The following is a 17,037-nucleotide window of genomic DNA, read 5'->3' on the forward strand; positions in this document are numbered from 1 at the left end:
GCTTATTTAAGGGGCAGAATAATGGTAGTCTTGCAAAATGCCTGCTTTTGCAAGATTTTCAGTATAATTTTGATGACTCAAAATGATCAGATATGATTCCTTTGAATTAAGCGTGGTCAGTAACTGCTACCATATCTTTGCAGGGTATTAAAGATTTTAAACATTTTCATGGTAATGTTTTTGTTAGGAATGGGAAATAAGGCTCTGCAGGCTGTCACACTGTGCAGAAATTTGGTGCAGGTTTTGGTTTCCTTTTTTTCTGATGCTATTTTCTACAAACCAAAATACTCCTTAAAAGAATGTTTTAGTTCATTTAACATTAAAAAAGGTTTCCATTTGGAGATAATAATTTCTCCAAACCCTAGATTATGCTGTGCCTAATCAATTCAAAGAACTGTTTTTGTTTGGAAGCAGTTACCTCAAGTCTGGTTCTTTGGGACTCGTTTTCACAAGGTGGAGAAACTGGTGCAGCCCAGCTCCCTGAGCCCAAGGGGAATGAAAAAATTCACTTTTTGTGTACAGCTCTTGGTCTCTGTCTGCTAGTACCTTGCTAAGAAAGGTCTCTGGACTTCTACTTGCTACCTTGATTTAACTGGAGGTCTGTTCGATGCCTCTCTGTTGGGGTTTTTTTTCCCCTTTTTTACCTGAAGTGGTGACTTTGGAGGACATCTTCTCTGGGACAGTGGGGAATGAAATACAATTTTCCCCTGAATTGCTTTCCTTTCCTGTTACTATCTAGGCTTGATCAGCCCAGAAGGATCAAAGGGATGGCCATTTATGTTTCCCAGTTGGGCAGGGTGCAGCCTGTAACAGCAGGGAGGTGGTTGCCCGTGTAACTGATGTTTCTGATGCGGAGCGGGGAGACAAGAAATGGAAATGGCTGTGAGCTGAAAATTAATCTACAAGCCTGTTGAAAGTTTGGAAGAAAGATTTCAGGCCCTTCGCCAGCTGTGAGATGGTTTAGATATAAACGAATTCATCAGGCCTTTGGCTGAGTGAGAAAACGCTGTTATTTGGAGAAAATCCTTGGTTGCAATGGAGCCACGAGACTCTCGACCCTGGGGAAGGGAGCAGGGACGCCTCTGCGGGTGCCTGATGTCCATCGGGATGCTCCAGCATGTCCTCCCTGCGGCTGCTGCAGGGGAGTCTCAGCGCTGTGCTGGACCTTGCCCCATGGATACTGTAGCCTGTATATGTTTTCTGTCTGTAATATTTAGGGGGAAGCGTGGTGTGCCGATGGGAAGTGGATGAAAATGAGCTGGATAAATCTGCTTGGACCTGCAATATATTTCAACTCTGACCTTTGATATCTCTTGCTGCCGCTATCTCATGTCTTCCTTTATCAGAGACTTCCAGTCTTACGTCAATTTTAAGACATGGGCTGTGGGCCTTGGGCAAATATTCACTGGAGATTAGGAGGAGAATTTAATGAAAGCAGCGCAGCAGAAGCACTCGCACGACAGTGGCTTTTGAAAAACCTTTCCCAGGGCAGTTGCAGCAAATCTGGGGCACGCCCTGATTTCGTTCACTTGAGATGCCAGCTGCAAGGCATGTTGTTCCATGTGAATTTTCTTTTGCATTTCACCCGCTCAAAATGTCCGCTCTGCGGCTGCTGGGGTCTTGAAATGAATTTGGGAACGCATCCAAAAAATGGTGGGTGGGTGGGTGTGTTTCATGCGTAAAGGCTAGTGGATGAAAATCCCTGTCAAACAAGGGGATACGAAGAAAAGACAATCCCATTACATACCCCGGCCAGAGTCAGGGCGGAGGGAGGGAGGGAGGATTCATTTCCACAGGGTGCGTCAAGATGCTGACCCAGATTCGCGATGCCGCGGTGGTGGGTTTTACGCAGCGCTGACTGCGCACGCAGCAACTCGTCAGGAAACAGCTTGTGCAGCACGAGTGTTTCATCACGTCCCTTCCAGGGTGGCGAATGGACTACTTGGAAGTCCCAGCAGCTTGATGGCTGGATTGGGAATTGCTTCCCACCTCCCACCCTCTTCCCCTCTATAATTACTAAAACTCTGTAGAAAAGCTGAGCGGTGGGTTCTGGCTTCAAGGTCAGCTGCATCTTTGAGGCAAGCCCTGCTGTGAGCGGGTGGTTGCACCAGGTAACCCCTAGAGATCCCACCTGAGCCATCAAAATCATTGGGGTTGTAGCAGTGTGACAGTGGTATCAGAGTCAGGCCCCTGGGGACATACACACCAGTGCAGAGCTGGCTGCAGGTGTGTCCGACTGCCTTGTTCAGAGTTTATCCCTTTTACCTGCATCATAATTAGTTGCTAAATGACCAATAAATGATCACTGCTTAATCTTAGTGTTTCTCCACCACCAGTCATGTAAAACTATCAGCATTATTTTATGCTTGGTACAGTTCTGTTAAAGGAAATGGTGCTATTCAAGGACCTACATGATGCAGAATTTGGTCTGACCTAGAGCGTATCTAAGAAAAGCTTTGTCTGTTGAGTTTTAGCTTCCTTTTTCTGCTTGAGTTACAGGACCACAACCTCCTTTCATTTTCACTTACCTTCAGAGATCCAGGCTCAGACCTGTAAGAAGCACCAGAGAAAAGAGGAAGGCTGGACTTGCTGCTAAGGCAAGTCTAAAGTCTAACACAAGCCTGCTGAGACCCATTTCCACTGTCATGGACTTCTGGTTCCCATTTTTGTCCCCTTTTTTTCCTCTAGAAAGTGGGAAGGATTGTACTGGCCTATCTTATCTACGGATTACATAGGTCAAGGTGTTGAGGCTTAGAAAAAGCTTGGAGAGTGGTAGACAAAGTACAAATGTGGCAGCATCGTGTAGTCCTTGAGGAGTTTGCCTTCACTCCATCACACAGCAAGGCCACCGGGAAGGTCACAGCAATTTGGGTTCTTGCTCAGCCCTCCTCCCCAGGATTTGGAGGGAGAGTCTTAGCCTGACCTCAGCAGTTTGCAAGCCCTTGGGTCTGTGGATGTGACTGCATGTGGCTGTGGGGCAGCAGTTGAGATATTTCAGGTTTTTTCAGTTTCCATTGCTGATGAGGTAGCAAGAGAAGAGCCAGTGGTGTGGCTCCTTGTAGTGGACCACAGAAACGTCACTGCTCCTCCAGTTTTGACAAACGAGTCACGACTGATGTTGTCCTAAGTGAAAATTGCTTCTCCTTACGTCCCATTGGACAGCTTCCTGCGGATCCATTTCTGTAGCAACTTGGCCAAGGAGGAGTTGGGTCCCTCACATGGGACAGCTTGAGGCTGGCAGCAGGGACCTGGTTTTTGGCACCACGCTGGGCCCCCCCTCCACGATCACATCATTTTAACCCTTTGTGAGGGGAGGAGGCAGCTCTCCTTGCTGTTGAAGGCCAATGCATTAGTGCTGTGTGATGCCAGCCACGTGTCTGCCCTCAGACATGCTCGTCGTGGCTGCCAGCATTGATTTCATTGAGGGGAAGCCCTCAGTTTATTGGGCCAAGCTCTTTTTTGTGCTAAGATCTGCTTGGCACAGGGGAGAGGGGCATTTGTCAGGGGCTGCAGCTATCCCCGAGGTTTGCTGGTAATTTTTAAAGCTGCCGTGGTCTGTGAATGGCCATGGCATTCTCTTGGTGGCTGCAGCTACCAGGTCACCCAGGAGGGACTTGGTCACCTGGAGGGCTGCTCCTTCCAGCCAGCCCAGTGGGATCCTGCCAGCAGTGTGCTGGTTAAGGCCACCTCTTCATAGCAGAGCACTTAGCGTGGTCCCTGTGGTCAGGATACATGCCCTTTGCCTGGCTCAGGCTGCAGAAGGGCTGGGAGCATGGGGAAGAGCTGGGTCTGATACATGTGATTCTCCTGCTTGCTACCTCTTCAACCTGATCTTCCCCCTGCCTCTGGTAGGACAATAAATGCCAGCTGAGGCACGTCCAATTCTTCCCTACCTTCCTCAGCCCGTACTTCTTTGCTTATCTGAGTGGCCAAAAATAACCGCTGCCTCCTCTCCTTTCCAAATGTTGTTCATGTAAGATTGGCCTCGTGGTACCCACGTAGGAGGGTAAAGCACGCAGCTTGGGGTTTGTCCATAGGCAAAAGGGATTGAACTGTAATGAGCAGGGGATTTCCAGAGGCAGGGTTCATCTGCAGCTACTGGGGATTTTCCAAGAAGGATGATCCAAAGTGGAAGCCTTGCGTGGAGCTCATAGCCTCCATTTCCTTAGGTTGCATTGCATGGCCCATGTGTCACCAGGCATTGCAGGAAAAAGCTAGTGTTTTGGGTTCAGAGGCTTTTTCTTTTTTCTCTTCTGGGATAGACTTCTTCCTTTTATTGCCCTCGTAATTTGATGTGCTTGCTTGTGATTGCTAGATGCTGGCGTGAAGAGGGTGACTGAAGCTGGTGTAGAAATGCCCCGTGTGAAAATAGAGACATTGATATGGATAAATAGAAAGGGGCCAGATCCTCACCAGAGGATACACAGGTGCAGAGCCTCTGCCTGAAGACCTGCTTTAAAGACTCTTCTTTAAAGACCTGTCTTGGAGAAAGTCAGCTGAGCTAGTGATCTAATGTACTTGCTAGGGAAAGTATGATGTGAGATGCATCCACGTGTCCCTGCCACCTCCCACTTGCTTTCTTGACTGACTGGGCTGTTCGCTGCGGTGGAGGACGTGTGATGGACCCAGAGGTTGTTCCCCTCCATAGGTGAACCTTCTCCGAGGTGACTGTTCAGGCCAGGGTGGCTCGGGCACAGGGTGTCCCATGACTGTGGGGGCATTGGGGAGGTGTTGCGGGAGAGGCAGGGGTTTTACTCCAGCTGGGGCTCTGAATAGAAGAGGGATGATGTGGCAAGAGCCTGCGTGATGAAAGCACCCCACGTCTCTTGCACGTCTGGTGCATGAGGTGTGAGGAAGCACATGGAAAATTCTTGAGCTTTGTAGACAGCTTTATTCTTATCTCCTAGATAAGGATGGACTGTGGTGGTGGTTGCAGGTAAATCTCACTCCTCTGGGAGTGACTGGGAGCTCTTGTCACACTTTCTGATTCATGTTAGCTGTAGCTGAAAGCTTAGGTGGGACAGGGGTGCCACATGGACCTTGCACTGGGTCTCTGCACAATGGGGAGCTCTGTGAGTCTGAAAAGTCCACGTTGGCCAGCTGCATGTGGGAGGTGGAGGGAGATTTGGAGGAGTATGTGAAATGAGTATTTGTCCATTTTGAGCTTTAAGCACTCAAGGAAACTTTGCAATTAAAAAAAGAACAAAAACCTCAGCCCTCCACCCCATTAGTTTCTGTGCATCTGTGTGTGTATCTATATATAAAGAGTTATTTTAGAAGGCTGTTCAGTTGTCTCCCACCCTCCATCTCTAATTCATTCAGTAGAGCACTGCTCCTCCTGGTGTACCAGTAAGTGGGAGAATGGTAACGAATGCCACACCGTAGGGCTAACAAAAGTGTCACTTGAAAGTCAGGATTATAGCCAGGCTTTTGACATAGCAATCTCCCAGCATGACACTTCATAAAATTTTCTTTTTGCCTTGCTCCTGCATGATGTTCAGTTCTTCCATTCAGCTGGAGACTGGTGGCTAATCTGTGGTATCTTCAGTGGGGTCAGGATGTTTATTTCACTGCCAGACCTGGAATACAGATTCTTGAATGCTGTGCACCACTAATGTACCCACTATTGAATAATCCTTGCAATTATTTTCCAGGTCTTTTCTTCTCAGGATACACATATCCTGAGCATATATTAATGGCACATGCAAGCTGGAGGCAATGGCTCTGTTGTCAGCTTCAGCAGGCAAGCCTGGATCAGCAGCTGCATTGACTGGTGCCGTTGTGCCCCTTGCTGCTGGCTGCAGATCTGGCTCATCCGTCGCAGTGGACATATCTGGGGAGGGGGAAACCCTTCCCTGGGGTAAGGGTCACCCAGCAAGTATCAGTGCCCTGAAAGTAACAGGAGAGTTGAGCAGTATCAGAGCTAGTCACTTGCTTCTCTGAGGCAACAAAATGTTAAACATTTGGTCCATCAGAAATGCTTGAGGCATGTGCTTATGTGGAGCAAAGCCTTCAATTAGTAAGTTGTTATTACTGGGTCTGGTAGTAATGGCAAAATATCTGCCCTTCTTTGGGATTAGTAAAGGGATTTCTTGATAGCTTCCACTATCCCTTTATAATTAAGGGCATAAGCCTCAAGTGGCATAAAAAGGCAAAACTCCCTTGGTGTCACTGGAACTGTTCTGACCAACGTGACAGCGGACATTGGCCTCATTGTTACCATTGGCCTTGGTTACTCATTTTTTCAGGTTTCCACTCAGAATTATTCATACCAGTTTTTCAAATGGGATATGTGTGGTGACTAAGCTGCATTGGATGAGTCTAACATAGTTCATTATATCTTATGCTAACATGAGTTGTTGTTATTTTTAACATACTGATTTAGGAAAAGTATACATATTGGGGGAGGAGGAGTATTTTACTATATACGGAGATCTCTCCTTGTAATTTCGCATCAACTTTCAGGCAGCTGATGAAGCTTAATATTTTGCATGCAGCTATGCAGAATTGGATTTAATGCTCCACGGGGCTATGCAAAATGATGCACCAAGGGACCTGGGAGGCAAAAAGGCTTTTAAATGCACTGCAGTATTTAGCTCCTGATGTCTGTGCAGAAAGGAGCAGTCTGAGACATTTGGCAACACTTGCCCACAGCTGTCCCAAGAAATACTGTCCCTGGTCTTCCTGTGGTATGGTAGGTGTGCAGTACTGCATTACTGATGGGTTATCGTGCTCCTCTGACTCTGCAGGACCTGGAATACCAGTGCCTGGCTTTACACCCTCAGTGTCTCTGGTATCCATTTGACTCTGAGAGCCTGCAAGCCTAGAAAAAAGTCCATTGGCATAGAAAAAGTGTATTAATCCTTTGTTTTTCTGCCAACAAAGAGGTATCTTCAGAGGAAAACAAAAATTGTCTGATTTGGTCAAGATCTGAGCTGAAAAGTTGAGAGACCCATATCCTGCCTGTGAATTTATATTTATGCATAGCATGTGCTCAGATCCTTTCTCTAAGCAGCAGGCTCAAGGGGTTATGGAGCTGTGGTACTGCACCACCAGGAAGGTGTTTTGCAGCCCAAGGAGTCTGGTTCTTGAAATCTTTTGAGTCCCGGGGGGACTGCAGTGTCTGTAGGGTATGGCCATGTTTTATAGCACATCCACCCAACTGCTGTTAACCTGTGGCACCGTGAAAGGCTTGCGTACATGTTACACCCTCTATTGGTAGTGGCATTTCAGCAAAACCTCTCTTCCCCCACCCCACAAGGGTTACGTATAATTCTCTTGGAAAAGAAAATCCTCTCTGCAACCTGGCAGGGTGTGAGCTGCATGCAGCTTGGAGGGTAGTTGCTGAAAGTATTCACTTCTTTTTTTATGTGCTGCACCACCTTTCCAATGTAATTACCACCTCTGTGTCAGTTTTGACTTCTAAATGGTTAAAGCTCATGAATCACCTTTTGTTTCCCTTTGCCATAGCTTGATAAAAAATGATTTTCCCTTAAAGTGTTTCCTGTACTGCAAATGTCTGACCATGACTGATCAACTCGTCATCACCATTGTGAATGATTGCAAATTGTTCCTTGATGAAGACGAGTGAGCTCATCCTTCGGACCAGAACGTGACTCTTCTCCCAGGCATTTTTTTTCATTAGCAGGGGAATAAAGTCACAGGGGAGCAGGAAGGCTCCCTTAATGGGATAGATCAAACCAAAAGATTAGAGAATGGCTCACTGAAACCGCCTGAGGTTATCACAGCCCTTTTCACTAGCTAGGCACGTGAGCTGGGGAACTTAGGTCACCAAATTTTTATGGTGCTTCTCGCAGTGGCAGTGTGGGAGTATCCCAGAAAAATTAGGAGGCAGCAAATGGGTGAGGAGTAATAACACTCCGTTTTACACAAGGCATAATTAACACGTGGAAATTGCTTTCAGAGAGAGTCTCGAGGTCAAGAGGCAAACGGGATTAAGAGAGTGAATGAAACACTTAGAAGGCTAATGAGACTGCTCCTAACAACTCTGTTAGAAGGAATCAAAAGCACTAGGTCTCGCCTTCAGGAGCATTTGCCAAGGCTTCGATATTATAGCTGTTCCTTGGTTGTCCACTGAGGGGGTTCATTCAACCTTTTGCTGAATCTCTTTGCTCTCTGAGGCTCAGTTTCAGAGTAGGTGGGTCACTGGGATTGTCCACAGTACCAATTCGTTTGTATAGCATGGAGGGACTCACCAAAAGCATTTTTTTTTCTGTGTGTGTAAATACACCTATGCGTACTATGTAAATTGAAACTATTTAATATGCATAGTTTTTCAGACCTCACTAAGATTTATGGCTGAAAAGTCTGAAGGCATGACATTGTCAAGGAGAAAAGTTATGTTTATCACCTTTTTGCTTGCAGGCTCCATTTTATATACTGACCTCAGCAAATGTAGCAATGAAGACAGCAATATCAAGGAAAAAATAAAAACAAAGCCTCACAGCTGCTTACCCATGCATGTTCCCAAATCCTACACTGAGATAAGTTTGAATTTTGCAAAACCTTTTCTTTATAATGGGCTGAACAAGCAGTCAGGTTAAAACAACCTCCTTCTCCCTTCCTCTCCCTGCTCCCTTCCCAGATCTGCACTGTGTAAGATCCTCACACCAAAGTTTGCAGTTTAAACTAAAATTTCTGAGCTCTTCCTGATATCCATGTCTCTTTGGAATACCTTAGTGGAATGTGCATGTCCCAATCCTCTGAGCAGTGGCTCAAGGTGTCTGCTGTTCCCCAGCGGGCCAGGCTGCAGAACGTCGACCCAGCCAAGATGACAGAATGTTTGGAAGCCCCCATCGCTCTCCTGAGCCCAAGCTGAAGTTTTATTTACACGAAGTTTGCCAGAAAAACATTAGTCATGAATGAAATATCCATAAGATCACACAACTGTCCTCCTAAGCTTTTATTTCATCTATTTTGAAAGGATGTATAATTTTACAATACAATGCAGTCTTTTAAGAAATGCTGTGGATGAGAGACGACTTATATTTGCAGTGACAAATGGTACAGATGAAGAGACCTGTTGTTTATTGTCCAACATGGCAGTTGCATACGTCCTTCGCCTGGTGAAGCAATTCCTTATTTGTGTATTGCGCGCTAATTGTGTTTGCTCTGTGTTTAACACAAAGGACATTGCTCACTCCCGTGGCATTTACAGCTAGTGATAATCACAGGCAGTGTAGTCAGATGTAGGTGGTATCTAAATCAAAAGCCAAAGGCGTGCTGATTTTGTTAAACCTATAGGTGGGAACATCACTATTTCCTTCACCAGGAGCAGAGTTTATCCTTGTCACAGGCACCCTGCGTTATCCCAGCCCTTCCTGGGAATGAAGGTGTGATCCAAGAGTTGGGAGGGAGCCAGTCAGTGGACAGGACAAAAAACGGGATGCCTGGGAACTGCAGGACCCCTCTTCTGGTCTCGACACCCTGATGAGAGCGCGGTGGGAGGATGAGGGCAGAGGAGAAGCAGCGCTCAGGCTGTGCTTGGGATTAGAAATGTGTTCCCTGGCAGGGAAAGCTTTGGTGATTCATTATCAGTGCCTCCATGGGTCTGAAACAATTTTGCTGCACATTTCTCAATCCCTATTCTGCTCATCCTGCAGATAACTAAGCGACAGGCAAAGACTCTTTTGAGAAAAAAAGATGTTAGAAGTGAGAAACAGCATCACAGCAGCAACTGGCAGAGCTGCTGCAGATAAGGGCTTGTGATGATTTCCATTACCCTGTTGTTTGAGTGCTCATGGTTCAGCCATTAAAATTAGTTTGGAGCTAAAAAACGACATTGAGCTGCTCATCTCTAACACTGAACGCACACAAGGTATGGATTTTTATAGTGTAGGTTCCCTATTCTTGGCAAAATTTGTAGTAAATAGGTTTGCCCTCATCTGTTACCTGCAGGCACAGACTTACGCATGCAGTTTGCAGGTACGGGGGACAGAGCTACGAGGGAAATTATCCAGGTGTGGACCCAGAGCTTGTTCTCTGTCCTCAAAATGGGCAGGCTGCCATATGGCTGAGCATATAACACACCCCAGAGCGGCTCCATGTATGAGAACAGCACACAAGCACTGGCATACTCAGCTCTGCCTACTGCTGCTTCTTGGACATGCAACTGGGCTAAGTTGTGACATTTGCCGGCCCCTGTTTGGCCACGATGCCAGAAAGAAATTTTTTTTTTTTTTTTAAAGATAATGCAAACCATAAGTTTCAATCCTTTATATTTTTATTTTTGGAACCTGTTTAGTCAATGATCTGTGACCTTAAAAGTGTAATGAAACTCCAGTTTCCATCCCTTTCTGTCCTTCAACAGCTGCTGGGCAGTGCTGCTACTGCTAATAGTTGCTGAATTGTGATGTAAGGCTGCCCGTGTGGTGGGCAGGGAAGTACATCTTCAGTAATATAACAGGAAAAGTCCCTCTGGAGTGCTTATTTCTGAAGAGGTCATTCTGCACTGTAGGAACTGTAGGAAATGGAGAAGATAAATCTTCCTGAATGTGTGTTGCGCCTGTACAGACACGTGGGGATCTGGTAGCCGCTGTTGTCAACACGTATGTCTACTGCAATGCCTCTGCAAATTCCTCTTGGAAAAATTGTTCTTCCTAGTGATTTTCTGTGGTGTTTCCGAAACACCACGTGTGCCTGACCACTGCTTATTGGGTGGATTTTCCCTGGCCAAGTAGCAAAGCAGAATGGGGCTGGGATGTGGAGGGGAACGGTGATATCTACACCAGGTGAAGGGTGTAATCCTCTCTTTGGGAAGGAGAAGAGCCAAAAGGGATCAGCGAGCTGGTGACAGAGAGCTTTCTCTCACAGGATGTCTGCAGGGATGGTAACTGCCCCTTGCTAAACATTAATCCCATAATGGCCACAGGCTCAGCAGACCCACGTCTGTTGCCCCACCTGAAGACCATAATCTACTCAGCTTCCACAGGGGCTGTGTGACCATGACTTAATTAACGCTCATCAAGAAAGAATCTTTCACTTCATTATATCATCACTTCTTATTTTTACATTCCTTTGATTAAAACAGTGAGTAATTACTCGCACTGTTGACTTTGGCATCTCCTCTTAGATCTGCTATAAGCAGTGGACAGGGGGGTGACTCAGAGCACTAGACTGATCTGGGGGTGGTGTCTAATTTAGGCAGCAATGGTCGGGTGCCTCATCTGGGTGGTTTGGGTACCTCATCTGGATGGCATGGCTATCTAGAAAGGAAGAGGACTAAAATCCTGAATGAAAGTCCCTTGACAGGATTCAGAGCAGACGCACGTGATAACTAGAGTGACAGTGTTTACCATAGTATTGCCGCATCTGACTTTCTTGCTGGCCAGATGGGATTAGTCATATTTGAAAAATACTTTAATCAGTCTAATAGTAAATGCACTCACTCAGCTAGGAAAAACCCTTTTCATTTTTGAGGAAATCTGCTTGATTTGCCTGATGCAGCACGAATGATTGGCACAGCTCAGAAATATTTGCACAATGCTGTGTCCTGGTGTACAGGTGATTGTTTTACTTGCCTTTGCTATCGAAACCTTTCTCTTCTGCTAGGTTACAGCCACTTACACTGGCTTCCACAGCATTTTAAGGCTGAGTCACCGCCTCATAAATAACATACAAAGTCCTGCAAGTTTACTGTATCTTTATTATTAGAGCTCTGTAATTAATGACCTTATTTTGGAGAAGAGGGAGGGGAAGCAGTGTTCTTTGAGCGTGTTTATAAAAGCAAAATTGAGCAGGGCTTTAGGAAGAAGAGCAGAATTTGGAAACAATGGTGAAGAACACCCAAGTGTTGTTTATGCCATCAGCCCGTCTTATTGTGTTGCTACTGATGCAGGATTCATATAGAACTGAAATTCTGACACATGTCCTGGAACACTTTTACTGGTTTGATCTTGGGGCTGAGAGACCTCTGCCCCAGATGCTTCCTTCTGGGTCTGCTCTTCACCCTTTTATGTCCTAAACAGTCTGTTTTCAAGTCAACTGGGATCTCTAAGCCACCAATGGGATCTTTGGACGGGATCTTATCCCTCAGATGGTCACTCTGGAGTTTGTAGGGCCACTTCTGGAGTATGGCATAATCTGACTGGCTTCCAAAGTGCCAGGTCCTCTTTAACTTGTCTCATGCAGGTGTCACTGAGGACTGGTCAACATGCTGACAATGCTCTGAGGACGTACAAGGTCCATTACTATGAGCTCACTCAAAACTGTTCTTCAGTGGTGAGGAAGGAGGCCAACCTGGGGGTTGGTGTGGTTGTTGCCATGGAGCGTCGTGGGCAACACTGGCTCAGCGTGGAGGACTGGTACTACCGCTGCTTCCATCTGTAGTGACTCTTTCCAGCCAGAGCACAAAGGATGACCCATGAGTTACAGAAATCACCTGCAAAAGGCCACCATGGTGAAGTGATGGAGCAATACAGTGTTGCATGCTAATGATCGTTATAGTAGTGACAGCCTGCCCCACACCTCCCTGAATACTGCACATACCAGTTCAGGTGCTGCTTTGAGAAAGTGAAGGGGGCTGTGATTAAAGCTTGCCCATCCAGTTCCTAATATCTGCAGTTTGCTGCTGAACAGAGAAACAAGGACTGAGCTGACCAAAACTACCAGCAGACACTAAAGTGAAGCTACGGCTGTGCTCCTTCAGAGACTACTATAAGCAGAGCAGAGCTGCGTAAACCCAAAACTGTGGCATGAACGTCTCACTAAGAGATGTCTTTCCAATACATTGCACCTGGTGCAGGGATGTGCTGGTTTTGGCTGGGATAGAGTTAATTTTCTTCATAGTAGCTGGTATGGGGCTATGTTTTGGATTTGTGCTGGAAACACAGGGATGTTTTCGTTCCTGCTGAGCAGTGCTTACCCAGAGCCAAGGGCTTTTCTGCTTCTCAGCCCATCCCACCAGCGAGGAGGCTGGGGGGGCACAAGGAGTTGGGAGGGGACACAGCCGGGACAGCTGACCCCAACTGACCCGAGGGATATTCCAGACCATACAACATCATGCTCAGCATATAAAGCTGGGGGAAGAAGGAGGAAGGGGGGATGTTCAGAGTGATGACGTTTGTCTTCCCAAGTCACGGTTAGGCGTGATGGAGCCCTGCTTTCCTGGAGATGGCTGAACACCTGCCTGCCCATGGGAAGTGGTGAATGAATTCCTGGTTTTGCTTTGCTTGCGTGCACGGCTTTTGCTTTACCTATTAACTGTATTTATCTCAACCCAGGAGTTTTCTCACTTTTACCCTTCCAATCCTCTCCCCCATCCCACGGCAGGGGAGTGAGCGAGCAGCTGTGTGGTGCTTAGCTGCCAGCTGGGGTTAAACCATGACAAGGGCAAAGTGCTTCTGGGATCTGGAGCCAGGGGCACTACTTGCTGGCAGGGATTTTGTAGCCAGCTCAGGAGCAGCCATGTGGCTGCCTAGTGAGAACGGGATACTTATAAAGACTGAAGGAGCTCATTAGAGGTCAGGAGAACTACAGGAATTGGACTGGAGTAAGAAAAAGGACTGGTCAGCTGTTGGATGCATGCCAAATTGCTTTCAGCGCATAGCAGGGAGAAAAATGATTATTGGTCTAACCAACAAATTAATCTCTCAAGGAGGTATCTGAGTAGATGGTAGGTGTGGTGATAATCCTTAGTGGGCTGGGGAAGCAAGCCCATAGTGTGTAATCTCTACTGCTGACACCTCTTGTGTGAGTCCCTACACTGTGGTTTCACAATCCATCAGCTGCAGGATCATCAGTGTGGGAAAACAGAAGTCGTTAGAAATGCCTGGGACATTAATATTAACCCTAAATAAACTTGGGTTTATTTTTTCTACCTTGCAATTTGAGAGAAGGGCACTGTGATTTCCTATTAAGAGCAGTCAGCCTAACCCGAGTGTGGGTAATCCACCTTCTAAGCAAGAATAAGCATTTTGCACAAGATCTATATTTACAGCCAAATACCGCTTGCTGTACTCTCACAAGTGGGCACAAGGGAGCCAGCTTCCTCTTCTCCCTCGATTGCATCACGTTGTTTTCCTTCTACCAAGAGTGGTAGGAGTCCCTTAGGAAGTCCCTCAATCCCGTGAGTCAACTGAGCAGGATTTGCCTTAAAATTTTAATAATTGCAAGCATTGATTATACTGATTAGCTGATTATACTGTCCCACTGCTCTGTTAATGATTTATGTGGTAAGACTGTAGTCTGCCTTCTTGAAGTTTGCTTGCAAGCATGAACCACAGAGACAGGCTCACCCAGTAAGAGCCAAATTGATCTGTAGTTTTCTCCTACCATCTTTAACCCTTAATGTCCTTCCCTCATCTCCCAGTGGCCTTAGTATATTCACCTCACAAAGGAAGAGGGGACACCTGAACCACGGCGAGAGAACGTGCTCTTCCCCTTGGAACGTCTTTTTTAGAGGCTCGGCAAGGGCAGCACATCGTGCTAAGCTAAAAGTGGTGATGACCTCCCAAGGAAAGAACTTGGCACCAGCAACCTGTGAGCTGGTGTCCCCCATCGCCTTGCCTCACCTGCAAGGATTAGCAGGGGCTTAGCCTCTTGCACCCAGTCCGGGAAGTCCCGGCAGCCCCCAGTGTCACAGTCAATGGGCCGAAATCAAGGGGGATCGCAGGCATGTTGTGGGACCCAGCTAGCAGCTGTGAGAGCAGAAGGAAGCGAGGACTGGTTTTCTGGTGGGAGGGAGGCTGTGTGGAGGCAGGAGATGCTTTTGTCATCAACTGTCATCCCTTTCAAAGGGAAAATATCTTCAATGAAAGCTGCATAAACCTGCTTGGGGCTCATTGGCCTTTGGTACAATAGACTGGCAAGGGAAGCACCCTCTGTAGTTTAACTGGTTTGTCGTATCAGCATAAGGAATATGGTGAGTGTAATTATTGCTCACTGCCTCGGGAAAGTGGAGGAGGAGGGAGAAAAGCTCGTCTTATGACCCAGAGCACTTTGCTTGTTTAGTAATCGATGAAAATTTGAAGCCCATTAATACAAATTTCACTTTCCCTGTTGCCTGACTTTGGCTGCTTGGGGGTGACTGCTGGTCGTTCGACCACGGTGGGAGGCATGGGATTTGTGAAACAGGCAGAGGGTGCTGAGGAGCCTCTGCTGTACCTGCTTGCCCCGCGCTGGCGATAAAGCAAGCTGTGGCTTGCACTGTGGTAGTCATAAGTAGAACAAGGTCAACTGCCTATTTCAGTCAACATGACAGAAATAGAGTTGATCTCAATAAGATCCCAGCTCTTTCTTCCTGTTAACTTCTCAGCTCCAATTTTAGGATTGCTGTAATCAAGCTGAGGAAGAGGCTGTTTATCCCATGGAGGGGAAGTTGCTTGAAGCCCAGGCAGGAGGAGGGGAGTTGCTTGAAAATGTACTTTGAGAAATGACTCTGGCTCACGGGGATGGTCTGTGTGATTCAGGAGTTGTTCCGTCCAGTCATCGGTGTGGCCATGCAGAAGGTACATGGGTCAGAAGAGGACCTGTTCTCCTTCCCTTCTGGCACCAGCCGCACCGAAGGAGGGAGGTAGTTGGTCTGAACCATCTAGTGCGGCTGAGCAACAGTTTCCAGGTTTGCAAGTCTGCCCATCCATTAAACTGTTAAAACTCTGGCTTTGCGCAGAGCCTTCCCTGCCTGCTGCCAAGGAATATTGATGCTCTTTTCGTTGGAGGCGAGATGCTGACAGCTCTGTCTAATACAGACGGAAATGGGGTGGGGTGGAAACTGGCACTGAATGCTAATCTAAATGAGCAGCAAGTTACAATACAAAGCCTCCGCCATAAACAAATTAGTTAGGATGTTCTCTTAGGACAAACATTCAGAGTGGTTTTATGATAGTTCAATTAGTTTCCTCCGAAACACCTGCGAATGCCAAAGCGCGGTGCTGCTGACGGCTGACTGATGCACTTTACCTTGCAGCCTGCCTGTGCGTGTCCTCCATCCCCTCGTCTCCCCTGGGCTGGAGGGAGGGCCGGGAGCCTGGGGTCCTTCTCCAGGCCTGCTGAAGGCTCAGGCAGACTTTGAGCAAAGGAGTGGAGGCGGTGGTTTCGCCACATGGGTGGTGCTTTGCCGGTGAAACTCTTCTGCTCTTTGTCCCTGGGCAGGGGCAGAGGTGCCCACCCCGGTGGCTGCTCGCTGCTGTCCCTCGGCTGTTTTGGCACAAGTGCCGGTGCAAATTCAAGAACTGACCTGGTGTGAGGAGAGGTAGAGGAAGGGGGATCTGTGCCTCTTCTGCTGGTTCCGGTCTTGATGGGATGAGCTTGCCACGCCACGTGTCTGCACACATGCACAGGCCAGTGCAGAGCAGGCAGCGAGGCAGGAGCCGGAGGTGACGCAGGCACAAAATGCTGGGTTAAAAAGTTGCTTGCAAACCAGGACTGCTAGTGCTGGTTATCTGGGCTGCAGTATGACCCCGGTAGTCAGGTCACTCATGACAGTGAGTGGGACTGGTAATAGCTCAGCTCTGCTGTAGACACGTATCTGCTGTCTAGCGGGGCTTCATCTGGCCATGCAGCATTGCACTTTTTCACACCCCTGACCTTCAGAGCCTGGCTGGTGTTTGCAGCCGAGCAGGATAAAAACTGCGGTCCAGGTGGAAGGTCTGATGTGGAAGCTTGCTCTGGAAGACGAGAACCTTCTCACGTAAGACAGGAGCTGCCCTTCCCGCATGGGGACCGTACAGGGGCTGCTGCTGAAGCAGCTACCGTGGCAGTTGAAACAAGCGTCTCTGAAGATCTGTTCTGGTACGTTTCCAAGTGCGGATAAGTCATAAAGGTCATATTCCCGTCCTGCTTCCCCTTTTGTTTATGGGGGTGGAGGTAGAAATATGCAAGACAGTATTCTCATTCTTGTGGCTCAGGAGGGAGGAGCCGCATCAGCCAGTGAAAGAAAAACCAGGAGGGAGAGCACACAAAAAGCAAGAGTTGTCACTTCTGGCAGGCAGGCAGGCAGCCATCCTCCCCAGCACAAGGAGGAAAGGGCTTGGCCTCGAGGAAAGGGCTTGGCCTTACCCGCCTTTGCAAAGGGGCAGC

The sequence above is a fragment of the Buteo buteo genome, chromosome 12 (assembly GCF_964188355.1).
Source record: "Buteo buteo chromosome 12, bButBut1.hap1.1, whole genome shotgun sequence".
Taxonomy (NCBI): domain Eukaryota; kingdom Metazoa; phylum Chordata; class Aves; order Accipitriformes; family Accipitridae; genus Buteo; species Buteo buteo.